This window comes from Anabrus simplex, chromosome 7 (genome assembly GCF_040414725.1).
Source record: "Anabrus simplex isolate iqAnaSimp1 chromosome 7, ASM4041472v1, whole genome shotgun sequence".
NCBI lineage: Eukaryota > Metazoa > Arthropoda > Insecta > Orthoptera > Tettigoniidae > Anabrus > Anabrus simplex.
Genome location: NC_090271.1, coordinates 170,649,273 through 170,670,055, shown reverse-complemented (window position 1 = coordinate 170,670,055; position 20,783 = coordinate 170,649,273).

Here is a 20,783-nt window from a genome sequence, read left to right as displayed (position 1 = left end):
TTTTTCACTTTTCTAGTTGTATACCGTACTGTTACACTATTGCCGTAATGATCATTGCCTTTGCTGGTGGACCTAGTGTTTACAGTGCACTATGTCTTCTGGTATGGGCTAGAGCAATTTTGTTACTTTCATTGATCTGTCTCAGCTTTATCCTTAGCTTTGACAAAATGAAAGTGACTGATGTATGAGTGATGCTAGTAATGCCATTCCTTCTGCAGCCAGTCCCTGCTATGAATGGCGTGAAAATATGGCTCATAGGGTTGGTTGGTGCTTGCATTTTAGTAGGCTTGGCAGACTGATATGTAATAGCAACTTCTGGCTCGGTGAGGAAAGCAACGGGAAACTACCTCACTCCTCATTTCCCTAGTACACCTCTTCAGTGATGCCTAGGCCATCTATGACAGCTGATGGCAGAGCTGTTGAGGATCCAACCAGCCTTCGGACTGAGGACTAAACAACACATTATATATATTTGTGTCTATATAACGTCCGCTTTTACATTTCCACAGAATGTAGAATTTACGACCAATCTCGTTACTCCCAAGTCTTCCGAGCCCATTGCTTTTTGTAGGAAATCGTTCAGAACAAATCGAGCTTCTGTCCTTTGTATCTTCACCAGTTGTGAGAAAGAAGTATAGAAAATATGATGACCGGCTTGAAAGAATAATGAAGCGTCATTATAATTATGAAGAAAATGGAACCCTCCGATCCTCTCTGAAGGCAATAGCATATACGCAAAAAATTGAATCAGAGGAAGACAATGTTGACGAGAGTTTAACCGCAGCTGATTTTAAACACGCCAAAATGACTATAAACAATACTGTATATGAAATTTTACCATGGGATGAATCAGAAGAAAAAATTGACGAGAGCTTAACCACAGCTGATTTTAAACACGTCAAAATGGCTGTTAACAACTGTAGTCCAAAGCCTGAATAAAGTGTGATGGAAATCAGCAAAACTGCCAAGATAATGTTGGTAAATGTTCTTGACAAAATTTCTATACGCCTCCCATAAAGTGGTATGTTTTGTCGCATGGTAAATATTTTAAGTCATTACAAGACCTTTCGCAGGTAGCCGCCCACCAGAATGATACGTTTTGTCACGTATTCGCCAACGCACAGGACCCTCCTCGTAACTCATTCGCGACTGACGCAACACTCACTCACTCACTCACTCACTTACTCACTCAATACTGACTCGGACTTGCCGCGTTCGCTCTTTATATAGGTCTACAGAAGATTATCGTAGTTTCCACTTCCAGATCATTCTGGAAAAATTCTTCATTGGGGTTCCACAATTGAACTGGGAAACGTAGTTCCTGGTTACATCTTAAGGATCTTTTACATGTTTCCACCTCAAAGGTCTGTAGACATAGAAGAATATCGTCAAACTTAAATCTCATTCAGCTGTTTATATTCGTGTTTATTTTAAGATGGCTCCACGTGAGAAACGCAGTTTAAGAACTATAATTGAATCAATGTACACAATTTTTTAAAAAAATTCAAGCTATTTTATTATTATAGATTGCAAATCAAATATTTTGAACTCAGTATTGTATGTCCACAAGGACATGAATCAACTTGAGAATTGTTACTCGACGTCCAGTATATATTTGACTTTCAAGTCTTCAACTTGCCGGAAAAGAAAGAACAGTTAAACATTGTAATTTAAAGGTTTTATTATATGTCGTTGTTTTTATGTAATCATAGGGTTTTTATCTAATGAAAATAGGTTAATAATTAGCATGAGATTTTTATAAAATTGCCTAGTTTCCAAGTTCTTTGTACAGCTTAAGATGACGCAAAAATGAGTGGAAAATAGACCTGAATAAATTTTAGAATATTGTAATTACATCTAAACAACATTATTATTGTATTGAATCGGTGGAGCCAAAAAAGTGTAATCATTGTAAGGTGAGAGGATGTAGTAACTCATTTGTTAGAAGAATAGTAAATACTCACAAAGCAAGTGAGAACGATAGAATCATGGGTCATGTTTTCCCCATACTACGTGTATTTTCAGTTTGTATCTATGTATTTATTGTCCTTGATTGCGTTTTACAGGTACCGTAATATATTTCTTGACGTGGTTAAATGATTTCAATTACATTTTGAATACATATAATTTATAGTACAGTAATGCTTTACTAATTACTCCGTAGAATACATTTGTAGGTGGCACTTGTTGCTTTAAGGGGTGAAACGAGATAACCCGCCTAGGATCACGTTTTCGTGTGCGACAAAGCACGTATCTGAGTACTGGACTAATATGGAGTTATGATGTTCCTCCAGAGGACTCATTGGCTGAGTGTTAAATGTCACGGCCTTCGGTTCAGAGGGTCCCGTATTCTATTCCCGGCCTGGTCGGAGATTTTTAGCCATTTCTTGTTAAATCCTTTGGCTCGGGACTGGACTTTTGTTTCAATACGCATCTCTTCTTATACACACCACACCACACCACACCACACTAACAACCACCACAGAAACACGCAATAGTAAATACATCTCTCCTTACAGGGTTAGCATCAGGAAGGGCATCCGGCCGTAAAAAAGGACCAAGTCAACATGTGCGACACAGCTTACACCCACAACCCTACCAGAGCGTGGGAAACATGGCACAGGAAGTCTGGATACTTAAAACTTATTAACAGTACGTTTGGACCTGTCCTTCTCAATTGGTAACATATGAGAAGTCAATGACATGTATCATATGTCTCTCGGACGTATCCGTTACGGCGACATTCTGGGATCATTATTACTATTTTATTGAGTGTGTGCGGATGTGACATTAATCTAATTTTAGTCTTGAATATTCGTTTGCACTGTGCACAGTACAAATGTCCAATGTTATTGTAGGAGTATGTACACGACGACTTCGGTCTAGTATTTTTGAGATGGCGCTTTGCATCAGAATCATGAAGTCGCATATTTTCATAGGTTCGGACGCCCCCTCAAACTCCTCACACCACTGTAGCGTTAGTTGTGCATGTCTCTCCCAATTGCTAACTGATATGCTACATGGCATCGGGTGTAGCTTCAGGACGTCTTTGTAACGTGGGTACTAAACACAAATCTTACGTTTAACACTTTGAATTTCATAGTAGAAGGTAGAGGAGCCTCCGTGGCTCAGACGGCAGCGCGTCGGCCTCTCACCGCTGGATACCGTGGTTCAAATCCCGGTCACGCCATGTGAGATTTGTGCTGGACAAAGCGGAGGCGGGACAGGTTTTTCTCCGGGAACTCCGGTTTTTCCTGTCATCTTTCATTCCAGCAACACTCTCCATTATCATTTCATAGCATTTATCACTCATTAATAAATCACCTTGGGAGTGGCGACCCCATTGTAATAACAGCCTATATATGTTTCATTCATCACATCCCTGACCCGGTCAATGACTGGAAAACAGGTTATAGGTTTTCATTCAGTAGAAGGTAGATTTTGGTAGACTGACATCGTTTATGTGCACCAAATGTCAACACCACCTTAATTGTCCTTTTATCCGCAAGGATTCTATGTTGTACATGCTGGATCTTTGCAGAACCTCGGAGTTGCGTATATGATCTTGCCACTTCACTCGCAGAATTATCCATAGGCATTTCATGTGGAAACTGTCTAACGTTGAACATCATGTTTACACTGCCTGACAGAAAATTAAAGCACCCAGATGAAATGGTCGGATGAATGTAACTTCGAACACGTACGCAGCATCGGCGAGTATGCAAATGATTAGAGTTGCAATTCTGTGTGACAGGTAGATCTGCCACGAGAGTGCATTAGTGTTGTTCGTATTTAGTGTTATTACCAGGCCTAGTAGGGTATATAAGAAGTTTGAACAGCGTTACATTTTGAGTGATCACTGTGAAGGACACGGAGATGCCGCATACTCGTGTGAGGCGGCACCTGACAGAGTTTGAAAGAGGCCTCATTGTACGTCTCCATTTGGCCGGCTGGACGTATCGTGCAATATCCAGATTTGTAGGGCACTCCGATGTGACTGTGGCCCGATGTTGGACTGCATGGGAAGGTGAAAGCAGGCATACTGGTTGTCAAGGTTCTGGTCGACCACGACTGACCACCACAAGGGAGGATCGCTGTGTTGTACACCAAGCACATCGTACCCCTTCAAATCTCTGCTTGCCATCCGAGAACAAGTAATGGACTCTCTGTAACATTCTGTGTCCTCCTGCACCATTGGTTGGGGACTAGCAGCAGCCGGACTAGGGAATTAGCGTAGGCTGCCGTTAACACCACTACACGAAAGGCTGCGTTTGGAGTGGTGCAGTGAATGGGAAGTATGGACTATGGTGAATGGCTTCGTATTGTGTTTAACATTGAATCGCGGTTCTGCACTACCCCGGATAACCATCGTCTGCGAGTATGGCGAGGACTTGGGGAGAGGTCCCAATCGTCCAATATTTTTGGAGAGGCACAGTGGTGTTACTCCTGGCGTCATGGTATGGGGAGCCATCGGGTATGACTTCAAGTAGTGATTGAGGGAACTCTGATGACACAGCGATACGTCACGGTCATCTTCCGTCTTCATGTGTTAGCCCTCATACAACATTATCGTGGTGCAATTTTTCAACAGGAGAATGTCCGGCTCCATGGCTAAATAGTTAGCGTGCTGGCCTTTGGTTACAGGGGTCCTGGGTTCGATTCCAGGCGGGCTCGGGAATTTTAACCATAATTGGTTCATTCCCCTGGCACGGGGACTGGGTGTATGTGCCATCTTCATCATCATTTCATCCTCTTCACGGTGTTCCTACGGGCGTCAAATCAAAAGACCTGCTCTATGCCTCTCCGGAGGCCACACGCCATTCTTCTCCTTGCTTCCGAATTTGGCCAACTGTGGACCGCGTGAAACTTAATGCTTTCTAGCCATTCTTCTTTTCTCTTTCCAGAACTTCTTCATTCGTTCAATCCTTATTTTCCTCTACTCCTCAGATATTACAAATTTGGGTCTATTCTTCCGCTGCTCTTTATGGAATTTGTGGTTATCTACTCGAGTTCTGAACTTCTTTCTGTCGAGGATCAATGCTGGTGTTATTTTAATTTCTTCTGCGTCCTTCTTAACCTCCTCCACCCAGTTCGTTGCCCTCCTCAATCCAATTATTATTATTATTAACAAGACAATGCCCGTCCACACACGGCACGTGTCTCTATGAACTGCCTGCGTGATGCTGAGGTACTCCCGTGGCCAGCAAGATCCCCAGATCTGTCTCCAATAGAACATGTGTGGGATCAGCTTGGATGTCAACTCCGTCGCAGTGCCAGTATCCAGGATAGCAAAGACCAGTTATAACAGTTGTGGATCAGCTTGCCTCAGGAGAGGATTCAACGGCTTTATGGCACCTTTTCCAACTGAATCAGTGCATACGTCCTACGCAGAGGGGGTGGTGCAACTTCATACTGATAAGTGAGCTCGCACTGACAAGTTCTAAATATAAATATAACTCGATTTTGTAATCACTGTAATAACATCACATACACGAAGTTTCATTTCCTTTCCTCCTTCTGGGCGCTTCATTTTTGTGTGTGTGAGGCAGTGTATATAGGCACCCGGTCTCTGAGACATACAAAAGAATAGGCAAGATTATTGCCTTATAAACAGCCAACTTGGTCTTTAGATGTAAATCGTGTGATTTCGTCCGGCTCCATGGCTAAATGGTTAGCGTGCTGGCCTTTGGTCACAGAGGTCCCGGGTTCGATTCCTGGCAGGGTCGGGAATTTTAACCAACATTGGTTAATTTCTCTAGTCCGGGGGCTGGGTATATGTGTCGTCTTCATCATCATTTCACCCTAATCGTGACGCGCAGGTCGCCTACGGGAGTCAAATCGAAAGATCTGCTCCTGGCGAGCCGAACATGTCCTCGGATACTCCCGACACTAAAAGCCATACGACGTTTCATTTTTTTTCATGTGATTTCCAAAATTGTCGAGTGAGTTTACCAAAGGCAGCCGCTTTGGCGCAACGTGCAGCGATCTTGGTTTCCAGCCGGATATCACTGCGAATCATACTTCTCAGTTATTTTCAAGACGTTTTCCAGGTAATAATAATAATAATAATAATAATAATAATAATAATAATAATAATAATAATAATGGTATGCCATTAAAGAGCGGGCGAGAAGACCTGAAGTGGCTCATCAGTTGACTAAGGGCACGTACAACAAGGTGCTATCCTGTCGGAAAAAATTGAGGCACCGAGCGTGTGGCTGCGCGGTTTGAGTCACTTAGCTGTCAGCTTGGTTTCGGGAGATAGTGGGTTCGAATCTCACTGTCGGCAGCTCTGAAGATTTTTTCCGTGGTTTCCCATTTTCACACAGGCAAATTCTGGGGCTATACCTTAATTAAGACCATGACCATTCCCTTCCCTTCCCTCTCCTAGCCCTTCCCTATCCCATCATCGCAATAAGACCTTACTGTGTCGGTGCGATGTAAAGAAAATTGTTGTTGTTGCCACAGACACTTCCTTCCTATTCCTATCCCATCGTCGCCATAAAACCTACCTGTGTCAGTGCGGCGTAAGGCAAAAAAAAAAAAAATGTAGCCTACCTACACACCATCGTCAAGCCCGTAGGGGAACCTCTCCCAGTACCGGCCACCTAATAATTTTCCTTCATTGTTTAAAAATAGAATGGTCAGCAATAAATCTGATCAAGTTAAAAGAGGCCTGATACAGTATTGTTACAATTGCCTTGAGTAGACATGAAGAAAATGAGTGTGCATGTCCATTACAACAATAGATAGAATTCTTACAAAACCTTACATTACAAAAAATGTTTCCCAGTACCGGCCAGCCAGACACTTTCTCTTATTATTTAAAAATGATGAAGTGATACTTTACAAATACACATTTAAACTTCAGTGAGACATTACAAAACTTTAATTAACAATACAAATGCATGAAGCAAATTTTACACGATAAATAATCCCTACATATCAAAGATAGAAAAGTCCAATCAAGATATTAAAAAACTTCAGTGGAACACACAAACAAATTTTCTAAATGCATGGTCACATTTGTAAACGTCAAATTTTTACACGATAAATAAATAATCCTGCATATCAAAGTTAGAAAAGTTCAAACAAGATATTTAAAAACTTCAGTGGAATACACAAAAAATGTTCTAAATGCAATGATCACATTTGTAAAAGTCAAAGTTCTCTTGATCTGCACATTGAAGATGTGCCCAACCCTGACAAGAAACACACTGAACCCAAGCTTCGTCCGTTGTTTCCAGGCAAATGATGCATTCTGTTTCTCGATCGCCTGATTGCCCTGTGCCATTATGCTTTCTCTCGGACTCGAAGTTAAGTCTCTTCGGAGCTCTACTGTTTTTTTTAACTTTTGAAAACACTTTTGTATCTCTTATTTTCTTTCTTTCATCAGCTTTCTCCTGTTTTTCTTTCATTCTCTGGTCTTTTTCTTCCAACATTTTCTTATAGGGAGTGGATGTTAGAATTTCACTCTTTTCATTTCTCCTCTTTCTTATGGTAATTTTCCTTTCTGTCAAATCTGATTGTGGGGATATTTCTTCTACAATCTTCAGAAATTCTTGTGATGTAGAAGGCATTTCAACTCTGGAAGAAGAAGTTGCTTCTGTAGGAAGATCTTCTTTCTGAGCATCAATTCTTCTTCCCATCTGTGGAGACACAGTCACTTCGCCACCAGTTCTTATTACTCTTACTTTACCTCCCAATGTGTTTCTTGGAACAGACTACTACGTTGAAGCTTCCCTGATGCTTAATTTTCTGTCCATAACCATCTGAATTGCCTCTTTCATGTTTTCCGGCAACCATTTCCTTTTAGATTTGCCTTCCATTATCGATAAAATAGTTCTGGAAAGCAAGAAAATCTGATATTGTAATTATATGATAAATTAATTTTATGGCCGGTACTGGGGAAATGACACGTGGCCGGTACTGGGCAATATACACGGCAACATACATATATTTTTAATTTAATCACAAGTCTACCAATAACGTTGTTACGATTACTATCTATACCTTATCTAACTACAAATAAAATAAATATGAATAAAAAGAGATCAACTCACCAGAGATTGGTACACAAAGACCGAAAGTTTAGCAAGTACAGACCGAAAACACAATGACAACTTCTCATCACAACAGCTCTCAAGCAAATGAACACAAACGCGAGGGATTCTGTAGGGCATCCCTTTGTCATTGTATGTAAGTACCAGACACAGTAAACATCTGCCATCTAGCTGCGTTTCGGAAAAACAAGTGGCGGCCGGTACTGGGAAATGGCCGGTACTGGGAGAGGCTCCCCTATGCTTGTACGCAGTAGAAACGTTGGAAATAATTGGGAAAGGTGGACTAAAATACACCAAAGTTCGGCCCCGCGGTGTAGGGGGCAACGTGTCTGCCTGTCACTCGGCTGCCCCAGGTTCAATTCCCGGCTGAGTCAGGAGTTTTTAATTGTAAATAATTGATATCCCTGGCCTTGGGGACTAGGTTTTTGTGTCGTCCTTAACGTTCCTTTCCTCAAATTCAACCCTTTACACTTACGCTATTTACATAATACACGCAGGTTAACACGCGTTAAAGTATGATTCGCAGTGATATCCGGCTGGAAACCAAGATCGCTGCACGTTCCGCCAAGGCGGTTGCCTTTGGTAAACTCTTTGGACGATTTTGGAAATCACATGAAAAAAAAAGAAATGTCGTATGGCTTTTAGTGCCGGGAGTATCCGAGGACATGTTCGGCTCGCCAGGAGCAGGTCTTTCGATTTGACTCCCGTAGGCGACCTGCTCAGAAAAATTCAGGGCCCAAAGATAAAAGATGGGGAGAGGAGACTCCAATCTAACAAAGAAATGTTCAAGGTTGACAGAAGTAGTGGTTGAACTTACGAGGACCTAGCGAACTGGACTTGCGTTTAGGGGCTTGCAGCTGTGAGCTTGAATTCGGGAAATGGTGGGTCTGAACCCACTTTCGGCAGCCCTGAAGGTGATTTCCCATGGCTTCTCTTTATCACACCAGGAAAATGCTGGGGATATACCTTAATTAACGCCACCCGCTATCTGCCCACCCTTCCGTCGCCGAAAATCTTCGATGTGCGACGTTAAACAAGTAGAAGAAAATTAAAAAGAGAAGTATGCAGCTCTAGACACAACCTACATTACTAAGAAAGGACAGAAACAGACTGACGGAAAGTAGGCCTATATTTGAATTCTTCCATGAAGACAGAGCCGAAATGGCTTCGGGCAGTAAGAAGATAGGGGTGAAAGAAGTCATAGTCGACACGGATCGATTTAGACAGCTAGTCAGCGAATTCAGAGTTTACTAGGAGACAGGAGAGGAGCCGGTCATAAAAACAAGGGACCTACACAGAAGATGGAAGTAGAAGAAAGGATGAAAGGATAGTGGTAGACCAGAGAGTTAAGGCAGCAAATGTACTACTACTACTAAGTAGTAATTTTCTACGATGCACGACATAAGCATGACCTTTTTCTGCGGATTGTAATATAAATTGTGGCACTATAAAGACAGCAGTGGGAATGGATTGACATTTTTTTGTGTGTGTGTATAAGATTTTATTCTGTTTGGACTTTTGGACTTGGGAGAATTGCTTCGATTTCATAAGCATGTTTCTATCCAGATCATTTTCAATTTATTTTTAGAAACTCTTATTTATAGGTTGTACCAAAATTATAATTTTATCTGTGGATTTTAATACCTTCATTTTTGCCGAAATACGCGCGTTTCCTGTTGAGTAAACCAAGACTTTTCTCGAACATTTATTATCACTGTGTCAGCAAGAAAGAAGAGACTTTTGACTGGAGAAAATAAGAGGTAATGTAATTGGTGAATGTGAAAGTCGAAGGTGAATTATTCTGATTGGTTCTTTTTTGTGGTCGCACCATTTCCTGTTTCTCGATCTTACCCCGCTTCTTCGGTGGGAGTGAGGTAGGATCTGTGTCTTTGATCATTTGACCATCTCAGCGAAAGGACATGCTGATCCTTCGGTCCCCTCGTGGGAAACCCGGTCCTAGGGTGAGCACTGTTTCTACATTTATTTCGGTTTCTAACTTCGTTCAAATGTGATAATTTATCCTTTTCTTACTCAGGAGTTTACTCACGAGTTTCACATTCACATTTGTCGAAATGACTTCAGCTAAGATCTTATACTATTTGTTTCGGAGGCAATACACTTTTTCTTAACTTTGTAATTGATAATGTAGTAATCGTCCCTCGGGTTTGCCTCCCGGTACTTCTGTCACCTTGCGTAAGTACGTAAATCTGTGCACATTACCTGAAGAGTTTTGAATGTGATGCAAGTTTACTGTACCTCTGTTTTATTTCTATATTTGTTAGATTGGGACTAGCCCTCGTTTTAGTGGACATGTATCGTCGGATTAGTATTTCCATAGATTCAAATTCAGTGATAATTTTTTTAAAGTGCGTTGCGCATGTCTGGAATTGTATCTTATAAAATGTAACTTCCCTTTGTAAAGGTTTTTCAGTTTCTGGTTTGGTTTTCTTTTTCTTCAAATAAATGGTGTAATCCAAGGGAAATTAACATCTCCGTTTTCTTTCATATTAAAAAGGCTACGTTCCATTACCTCTCAGGGTTCCGTGCCGCTTTCCACATCCTGTCCACATTGGTCCAGAAAGGATGGCCCGGGAAAAACCCCAGAAGATGAAAGATAATTTTCCCTGAGATGTATTAATTTATTGCCATGGATCTCCAAGAAAGGGACATGGTTGGTGATTGGCATTGTTACTGGATTTCTCTCCAAATCGGCCGCAGTTCGAATCCTGGCCAGTGAATAGGCCTATAGGATTTTTGAAGATTTTTGAAATGTTAAGTCACGTCCCCGTGGTTCACATTCCTAAACTACAAGTTTGCTTGTGCTTGCGATAGATATCCATATCTGAACCAGTGTACAACGTACCAGTGGCAACTTTTGGCGGTGTTTCGAAACTTGAATAGGGCCAAGGCATGACGAATGATCCTAAATACGCCACGTATAATTTTGGACACCCACAATGAAATTAAACTAAATAATAAAACATAATACCTGCGAATGTTATGGTAACGATATAATACGAGACGAATTCTCCCATAGTGACTCCTCTGATTTATTCCTTACATCCTCTCTTGTGCTTTCCTTCTGGTTATTAGTTATTAGTTATTAGTTATTAGTTGGTTATTAGTTGTCATAACAACTGGTAAGGAGTTTATGCCATTGGCTTTCCGTGCTCCTTCATCTCCAACCACCTTCAATAGGCTCATAAATATCTGTGGAAAAATAGGTATATTCGGCACTCCCATGTTGTACGATGACGGCGTATAAACGTTGTGTGGTGACACATTCGGCGCTTATCTTTAGACGAAATACATAATAAAATTCAGTACGGCAATAGCTTGAGTGAACCGGAACAGCCTAAAACGCATCAAAACAGCAGAGTGCAGGCTTGCCTGAGATCATTCGATTCGTCTTCTTCTTCTGGGACCTTATAATTTTATTCCAAGTCTATATCCAAAAACTATAAATACCAAAAATTTCCATTAACCATTACCATGAGTAAATTCCTTCCTCTTTATCCCAAGTATTTCTGGGACCACTGCGGTCATCGAAACTCATTCTGGGTTTTACGAAGGGTATTTACAATTTGCTTTGCGTCGCACTGACACAAATAAGTCCTATGGGGATGATGGGATAGGGAAGGCCTAGGAGTGGGAAGGAAGCAGCCGTGGCCTTAATTAAGGCACAGCCCCAGCGTTTTCCTGGTGTGAAAATGGGAAAACACGCAAAACCATCTTCAGGCCTGCCGACGGTGGGGTTTGAACCCACTTCTCCCGAATGCAAGCTCACAGCTGAGCGTCCCTGTTCGCACGGCCAACTCGTCCAATGATAGATATTTAAAGGCAAATGGCACACTGCCAATCAATAATATGTATTATTAATTACTGTACTTTATCATTTATGACTTTGAATCCTGTAAGTTACTCGGAATTTGTCTCAAAACGTTCGATTCTCTGTTTATCTGCAGAATTATTTCATCCTCGCTCGGATAAGAGAGCCACTTAAGGGAATGTTCTAATCACACTTTTGCTTGAACCGCTTTGACACACGCTAAACAATCGTGCATTCTAAGTCTACCCATCTTTCACTCCCGTACAGCGTGTTCAGCCGAAAAGCAGAGAAACGTAAATTTAATTTTATCTACGACCACCCTCCTTTTTTACAAGAAGTGTATTGGCAACATTTCTTGGATTTTACTTACCATCCTGCGAAAATACACATTCTCCACATTGTCCAGTTCTGTATTCCCTCTTGGTACCGGTACTGGTATTTAGTCCCTTCGGATTTCTTCCCAAATGACATCACATTATTCATGGAAATGCTAATATTCATATCACACTAGTTGTTTTTCCTAACAAATAAGACTGCAAGTATTCAATGCACTATAAGTTACTATGAAGACCAAGTCATCGGTATAAGTCAACTGCTTACTGCGTCGATAGTTGTCGCAATCCTTCCTGTTCCCTTGCTTATACGGAGATTGATAGACCTACAATTACAACTTTCGTTCAATCTTAAGGTAAACTTATGTACCGGTTACCTTCCTTAAATTCCATGTATCATTCCAATCCAGTCCCCAGGACACAACAGCCCCGAAGGACCACGGCCTACCAAGCGACCGTTGTTCAGCCCGAAGGCCTACAGTATTATTCGGTATTATTAAATAACCTCTGTCCGACTCGTTGGTTGATTGGTCCCGGGTTCGATTCCCGGCCGGGTCGGGGATTTTAACCTTCATTGGTTAATTCCAATGGCTCGGGGGCTGGGTGTTTGAGCTGTCCCCAACATCCCTGCAACTCACACACCACACATAACACTATCCTCCACCACAATAACACGGATTTACCTACACATGGCAGATGCCGCCCACCCTCATCGGATGGTCTGCCTTACAAGGGCTGCACTCGGCTAGAAATAGCCACATGAAATTATTATTATTATTATTATTAATAACCTCTCTAAATATATCGTACGTAATTACCTGAGTCTATGAAACCCCGAGTAAATAAACGTGAAGGACCTTTTGGATAGTGGATCTGTGAGATGATAGCCTGCTATTGGATTTCAGCTCTCGTATATTTTTGTATGCAATCACCATTGTCCGCTTACTTTATGAGACTGTCCGTAGTATCAATGATGGTTATTCAATGATGTACCTCATGAAACCTGGTTCACAACCACCCAGAAAGAAGGGATGTAAATAATTCCTGATAATTTCAAGAGAAGAAATTGGAAGAAGAGAAGAGACTTCGCCCGTTGAATACTGAACCTACAGCAGGATGAACGGCTTGACAGCTGGCGCCCTCTATGCATGTAGTTCTTCATTTCGACAAGAGATGGCAGGTGCATCTTTGAGCTTCAAAGTATTCTCAAGTTGAAAGAATGACGATAGAGTATAGGTCATTTTTTTTACAAAATAAAGTCCTCGTCTTCTACTGGTAAATTGCTTCAGTTATGTAATGAAGCATAATTAGTTTCAGATAGTTTCTTTATCTGAACATCTGCCAGGACAAGCACATACGGCAAATCTAAGGCGATACAGAATGCGTTTCCGCACTGGTGGGTGATTGGAAGTAATTAGCCAACTGTACTTCCTATATATCTCCATGGAAATGAACTCTAATCGTGAGTTCAAGACAGATTGTATTACGCTGTAAAATACCGACATATAAACATCAGGATATCAGTAGTGCTTCTCTTATTTATCCAACGACTATTTAATAAGAACAATATAATTTGCACGTCTACATTATGCGCCAGCATTGCAAAGAAAAGTCATTAAGTACGATAATTGCATTGTGTCTTTCCTTAAAACACGAATCAACAATAATAGTCTTCTATATTTGTGTTTAGAATGCCTGCGCATGAAACTATACAACCAGTCCGCTATAGATTATCGAATTTATTGATGTTACCATTTATCACTTTGTTTTCCAGCTTTAACCTTTAATTCATCTTGTGGTTTAAGATATCAACCGTAGAAGCTAATCATTGTTTCACGACAGGGATTGTTAACCGGTCGGTATTTCGCCTTCCGTGCTACAAATCGTGATTTACTTTCCGACTGAAGTCAGAGAAAAGTTAGAGGTTCTGATTGATCCACTTCTGACAGTATTAACACATTATTTGAGGAAAAATATAGAATAAAAGAAAAATTGTTGATTATATTGTACTGTGTTGTACATGACATGAATGTTCTAGTATTGTTGTTATAGATTTCTGTTTTAAGAATAAACAACGTAATTGTCGCACTTTATATTTCGTAAGATGTAAATCATTATTCAACACATTTCTGCTATTCCTACAAGTGATGATTTTATAATACACATACGTTCAAGTCAGATTAATGACGGATTCAAGTGAATGTAGAAATAAATGAATGTGGAATAATGCAAAAGATAAAATTGCCAGTTTACTTGTGCGAAATTAATTATTTTGTGGATAATTATCATAAACATTTAAATCAATATTGACAAAAAAAGTTTGACGTTTAAAATGTCTGAAAATATTTCTCAAAAAAGCAGAATCTGAAAATAATGCGGTTTTTAGCTCGTTAAAATCATTAAATATCTATTAATATATTTTGAGAGCTTATCATGGTAAGAAGTCTATAAAATATTCTAAATAATAACGAATTTATTTTCTAAAGTTTAATTCATTAAAAAAACAAAAGAAAATAAGCTAACACACAGAGAAATGAGAATTGTTTCCCTCATAGTTATAGGCCTACTGGTCGGACAAGTCAGTGTTTAAATTCGCCTCTCTGATGAACACTTACCGATGTATACCTTACCCATTCCACAGTTAACACTAATATTACTGTTTATAGAGCAAGAAAATTAGTAACGAGCAGACAAAATAAGAACGGTGGATGAAGTTCACTTCATTATGCAAGGAAATCCCATATTGTCATTGAAAGAGTAGCTTTCTTCACCTTTTAATGAGGGAAATTAGCTACCATCTTCTTCCTGAGAAGATTTGCGTATATAATTATACTGAGGGTCACCCTCATAGTTATTTTGACGTATTTTCCACACATTGTAGGATAAATCCATTCAAAGTGTCGTTCTTCCCAAGGTAAAAGTGAGTTTCAAATTACAGAAGAAACAACCCATTCGTTTTTCATATTACATTCTATGAGTATTTTGTACTAGATCAAATGGGAAGAGAAATATGTGATAACGTTGGTCCTGGCCTGCTTATTGGTACCTTAGAGTTCATTTAGCCATCATAATACATTAAGCCATTGACATACAATAATTTTGGCTGAAAACGTGCCAGGGAATGTGACTATCTATAATCTTTACAACTTTGCTTAAGAATGCTTGAAATATTTATATAATAATTTTTACAATCAGTCATCAACATAGTGAGTTAAATTTTATCTCCTTAAAATTTAACTCCTGAATTCTTTCAGTGTAGCCTATAATAGACTTCGAACATTCTTTTACGAAGAGGATTATTTTACTTTACCATATTCGCTTGGTGTTTTGATGTTCCGATATTTGTTATCTTCATCCTTGTCATTACGTGCACTCTCGGAATCACTGTTTACTGATTCTTTTGTCACTGCTAATAATAATATTACATATTTATAAAAATATATGGGAAAATTGTTTCCTCTTTTTTGTGATGTTCGCAAGATATCTTGGTAACTAGCATTCATTCTAAAACAAGATAACCAACCATATTTTATACCAACTTAGGGGTAACTGCTCCAGTAAATGATCACTTAAGGACCATAGAATTTCACATTCACATTTAATAATCGAAATTAACGATCTACGAATTTCCTCAGTGTACATCTGAATAATGGGGAATTGAAGCACTTGGCTTAATATTCCGATTTACAACTGCAGAAGCAAGAAATATGGTGGCCAACTTTGTTTGCTTGAACACTAACTTATGACTATTCTGTTCTGTTCGTTGACTGCTTTTTTACCGGTAAGTAATCATAATAAAATCAAGTTACAAGGAATTAAGTTATTTCATTCTATAATCTACAGCAATTTGGAAGTATGTGAGGGCGTAGCGTAGGCTACATACAGATAACAAGCTTTTACTGATCGGCAATTATCAATTTTATATTGTACTAATCATTAAATTTCAGACTAGTAATAAATTAAACATGAAGTACCCGTTCACATGCTCCGTAATTGGAGAGAAGCACATTATCACTCATTAAAAATGTTTAAAGCTACATCTGGTCATTTACCGAAGGTGTTCGTATGATACTACTGTAACGGCCTTAAAAACTCTCTTGAGATACTTGTGAACGTCGCACTAACTTATAGAAGTTTTCTAGTGACTGAAGGATGGTAAAGGGTTAAGACTGGAAATTTGTGATAATGAGAAACCACGGAAAGCCATCTTCAGGGCTGCGGACGGTGAGGTTCTGAATCCCACCTCCCGACTTGAAGCTCACAATTACGTCTCGAATAGCGCAGCCAACTCGCTACACATACCCAATACATTCACCACAGTCAGAAAGGTCTTCGTAAGGACTTCACGCATACAGACACGGGGACTATTGAGCATAATTGTAGAACAGGCTATTATAAAATTAATAAATAACAAACTTCTAAATTATCATCTGTCCAGCCATCACAAGGTTATGAGATACACGCAATATAATTTCATAGGCGATTATTGCTGTTGACCAACCCTTGTCCCTTTTCTCTACAGGGTCGGATATGAAGTGAGATGAATCATCGTAGCGAGGTTTTACGGCAGGATGCCCTTCTTGGCGTCAATCTCATTAGATTAGTTAATAGGATGAAATGAATGTCGTAATATATGATAGTAGCAAGGAAAAGGGTGAAATGTGGTGCCAGCACATAGCCTACTCTTGTCGAATAGCTCCAAGGGGTCTACTCAAGGATTAACGTTCCAACCCACGGACGAATCACCATTAACAGCATCAAATGCCCTCATTCCATATAAAATTGAATTCAGGCTTTTGGCACGCAATCAAGTGATTAAAAATTGTGTTCCATCAGCTCTCCTTCCCTGCTGGCCAACATTCTGATGATCAAAACCAACGGGACTCGAATCGGCTAACCATGGTGTCAGACCATATAAAGTTGACGACGCCTTAGCGATCAAGGCCACTAGGCGGGATAATCTAATTTCATTGGTATTGCTCACAAATAATACCCTAAGTTACACAAGGGATATTAGCAGCGAGAGGCTCTATTCCTCGAGATGAGTACGGAACGAAAGCCGACGAAATTACAGAAGGCCAGAGACGTGTAAACATGGAGTGTTCCTATCTTGGAAGCAAGGGTGGCTCGAGACAAATTTTTATTCGTGAAAAACTTATTTTTGGCGCCACAAATGTTGTTACCCCCTTCCCCCCTGTTTATTTCCCACACTTAAGCCGTACACACACTGACTCGACCCAACTCCCCATTGAAATACGTGCTGCATACCGGTATTATTCTGATGCCAATAACTTACTACAGTTCATAATAATTTTCCTCCTGTAAGTACGAGCGACAGAATACATCCACGTAACCTGCCTGTCGTAAGAGGTGACTAACAAGGGGACCAGGGCCTCTCAGCTTGGAGCGTGGGTTGGTGGCCCCGGTTCGCCTGGCTGTTTCCCGTCTGGCCATCTCCAATTCCAGGGGTGTGGGGGGGAAGGACGCGCCTTGCGCCACCGACTTGACCGAGACCAATTATAATTTCTTGGAAGCGCAGGAGGGGAAGGAAGTAATACAGTCAAATCTCGATATCTCGAACCTCCATCACTCAAATTTCCAATAGAACCTACCTCGAAATAACTTCAATTTTTCTGCCGACTGTTCTATTCTTCACGTGTATTTTTTTCTCTATTACTCGAAATTCGATTGCAAGAATTTATCCATTTTTCGAAGCAAACGTTCTCTCAATAGAAGCTGAAAATATTCTGTAATTAGAATTTTGTGCATTAACTGTGCAATACGGCATTTAAGGTTTGTGTGTTTTTGTTTCTTAACGTACTTTACTACAACAGTATATCTTACCTGTCCAACCCTGGTGCGTTGACTATAAGCAGTTGGAGCTATATGAACCCTTTCCTGGATCGTCACTAGACCAGGTGTTAAGTGCACTGACTATGCTTCGATCCTGCATGCAGAGTCAGTCGAATGTTAATGACAATGTTTTTACAGCAGTGACTGTTGTTAAAAACTAGGTGGAAGAAAAGAAGTTTGAGAGTGAAAAACATGTTCCTCTACTGTACGTGTTCTGTCTTCAACGACTTTCTATAATAAGTGTTGTAATTAAAATGACAACATACTTTGAGTTTGTTTTTACGTGGTTAAAAAACACTTATGACAGTATTATGCCGTAATTACACGTGATTCGATTACGTGCAATCCTCAAAGGCGGGAATTCTCTATATCTAGAAATTTTGATAACTCGAAATAAAAATTCAGCTCCCGAGCTGATTCGAAATTTAGAGGTTTAACTTTATGTACTTAGAAGAGAAAAATACAGCTATACAAATGCCAACCCTACAGCACAGTTGCGCCAACCGATACGGTAATATAGTAGTAGTAGTGGCATATTATCCATGTTCAATAAAGTAAAATTTTCTTGTTTTATTCAAAATATTTATAGCTTGAGGTAAGACAAAAAAAAAATCCTTTCGGAAACAAACCTTTTTCCAACCTTAGATTCAGCGCTACAATCCGAGCGGAGCCACGTGCGGCGACACGGTTTGCACGGGCCAAGTGTCACCCCTGGTTGGAAAATATAATAATCCAATGGATGCTACACGAAAGACTATGAAAGAAAGTTCAATAAGGCTAAATCAGCCTTCAAAAAAGGAAGAAAAACCTGAAAAACCTAGCATTGAATGTAAACAATGAACAAGATGACAACCTTGTCTAACCCCTGTCACTTCTTTGTATCAAATACTCAATTTACCATCAATTCCCACTGTGACTTGGTTGTTAACATAAACGCCTTTGACTGCCCATATCAAACATAAAATGATCCTTCAGTATGACCAAAATCTTTTCCCTTCTTTTGCATTCTCTAGATCTACGAAACATAAACATAACTGTATATTCCTCTCGTCGTATTTTTCCATTGTGGTTGTCATTAATTTCGTTGAGACGTTTAGCTGCTTGCTTGAATCAAAGCCTTAGGTTAAGAGGGCCCCAGGTTCAATTCCAGGCCGAATCGAGTTTTTTTAATGCGTCTGATTAATTTCTAAGATTCTGGTGTTTGTGTTTATCGAAATACATTCATCCTAATATACACTCAAAACACACTACCGACCTTCACAGAAAATATTAATTTTGTATACCACTTCCCAATTAAGGTGGCATCAGGAAGGGTAACCGGCCTTAAAACAGAGCCAAATCTACATGTGTGACACAGTTCACAACTGCGATATAAGAACAAGATACCATTTTGCTTTTTAAGCAGATTTCGCCACCGAGATATGTCTCCCACTTGCAAGGTATGGTATTTCTTAATAAGATAAACCGTACTTCAAACACGAATGGAAACTATTTTCGTAGCCCTAAAATTAATCAACAGTTTATTTATGGTGATCTTCCTTTCCGTTATAATGAATGTATTATAGAATATCTGTACGGTCACGAACAAATTATAGCTTTCATATTTCGACCTTTGTTAATCATAATCGGTGTGGAAAAAATATGTTCTATAAATATTAACACGAAAAGGAAGAAAGTGAAAATAATATTTGTGAAACGTATTATTCAACTGTATTCTCATTCTACCTAGATACTCTTTTGTTTCAATAATTGTATTTCGCATTGACTGTGAACAATGAGCGCATAAATGGCGTCATTCAGTCACAAATGTGCATGAAATAGACAGAAAATCTTCACGCACAATGAGTAACGAGAAAGAATAATAGAGCATCACATTTAGTTTACAATAACACAGTCATTAGGCGATGTAAAGGTTTCGTTCAGAAGCAAGCGGGCGCACATTACATGTCAATTACGTTTCACAAGAACAGCCTTCTGAAATATTGTAACGCTGGTCGCAGTGAAAAGCGTGAAGTTGAAAAGGGAACGGAATGGGTTTGCTCAGCGGGGAGCGTAGGGCCCCCTCTGTCCCCAGCCTTTATGCATGTCCAGGTCTCGGAACGGAGTACATATGTCTGCTAAAAGTTAACACTTACAAATAATGAAGTCACTCTGTCTGTAAAAGGCTTTTTGATGAACTTGTACTCGCTTTGTACAAGGAATGTTGACAATGCTCTTCTGAGTACCGTGGAATCTTTTGAAAAACACCAAATAACCGGTGAAGAGGCAATACATTTTCTTCCTTTCAAGATATTATGTTGGTCAGTCCAGCTGAACGAAAGTCTTTCGTATCTTCTTAATGCGGGCGATGAGGCGAATAGTCTTGAACTCTCGCACGTTCGCCCGTAACATTACAATAATAATAGTCCGGCTCTGTTGCTAACCGGTTAGAACGCCGGCCTTTGGTCCAAGGAATCCGTTGTTTGATTCTCGGCCAGATGGGGATTTTAACCTTCATTGGTTAATTCTTCTGGCTGGGTGACTGGGTATTTGCGCCGTCTATATCCTTACTGTAAATTTCACCCCAGGCAAGGCCCCATCGCCACATACGCGCAGGTCGCCCACGGGAGTCAGAAAAAGACCTGAACCCCAAAGACAACAAGCCACTTATTATTATTATTATTGTTATTATTAATAATATTATTATTATTATTAGTAATATTAATA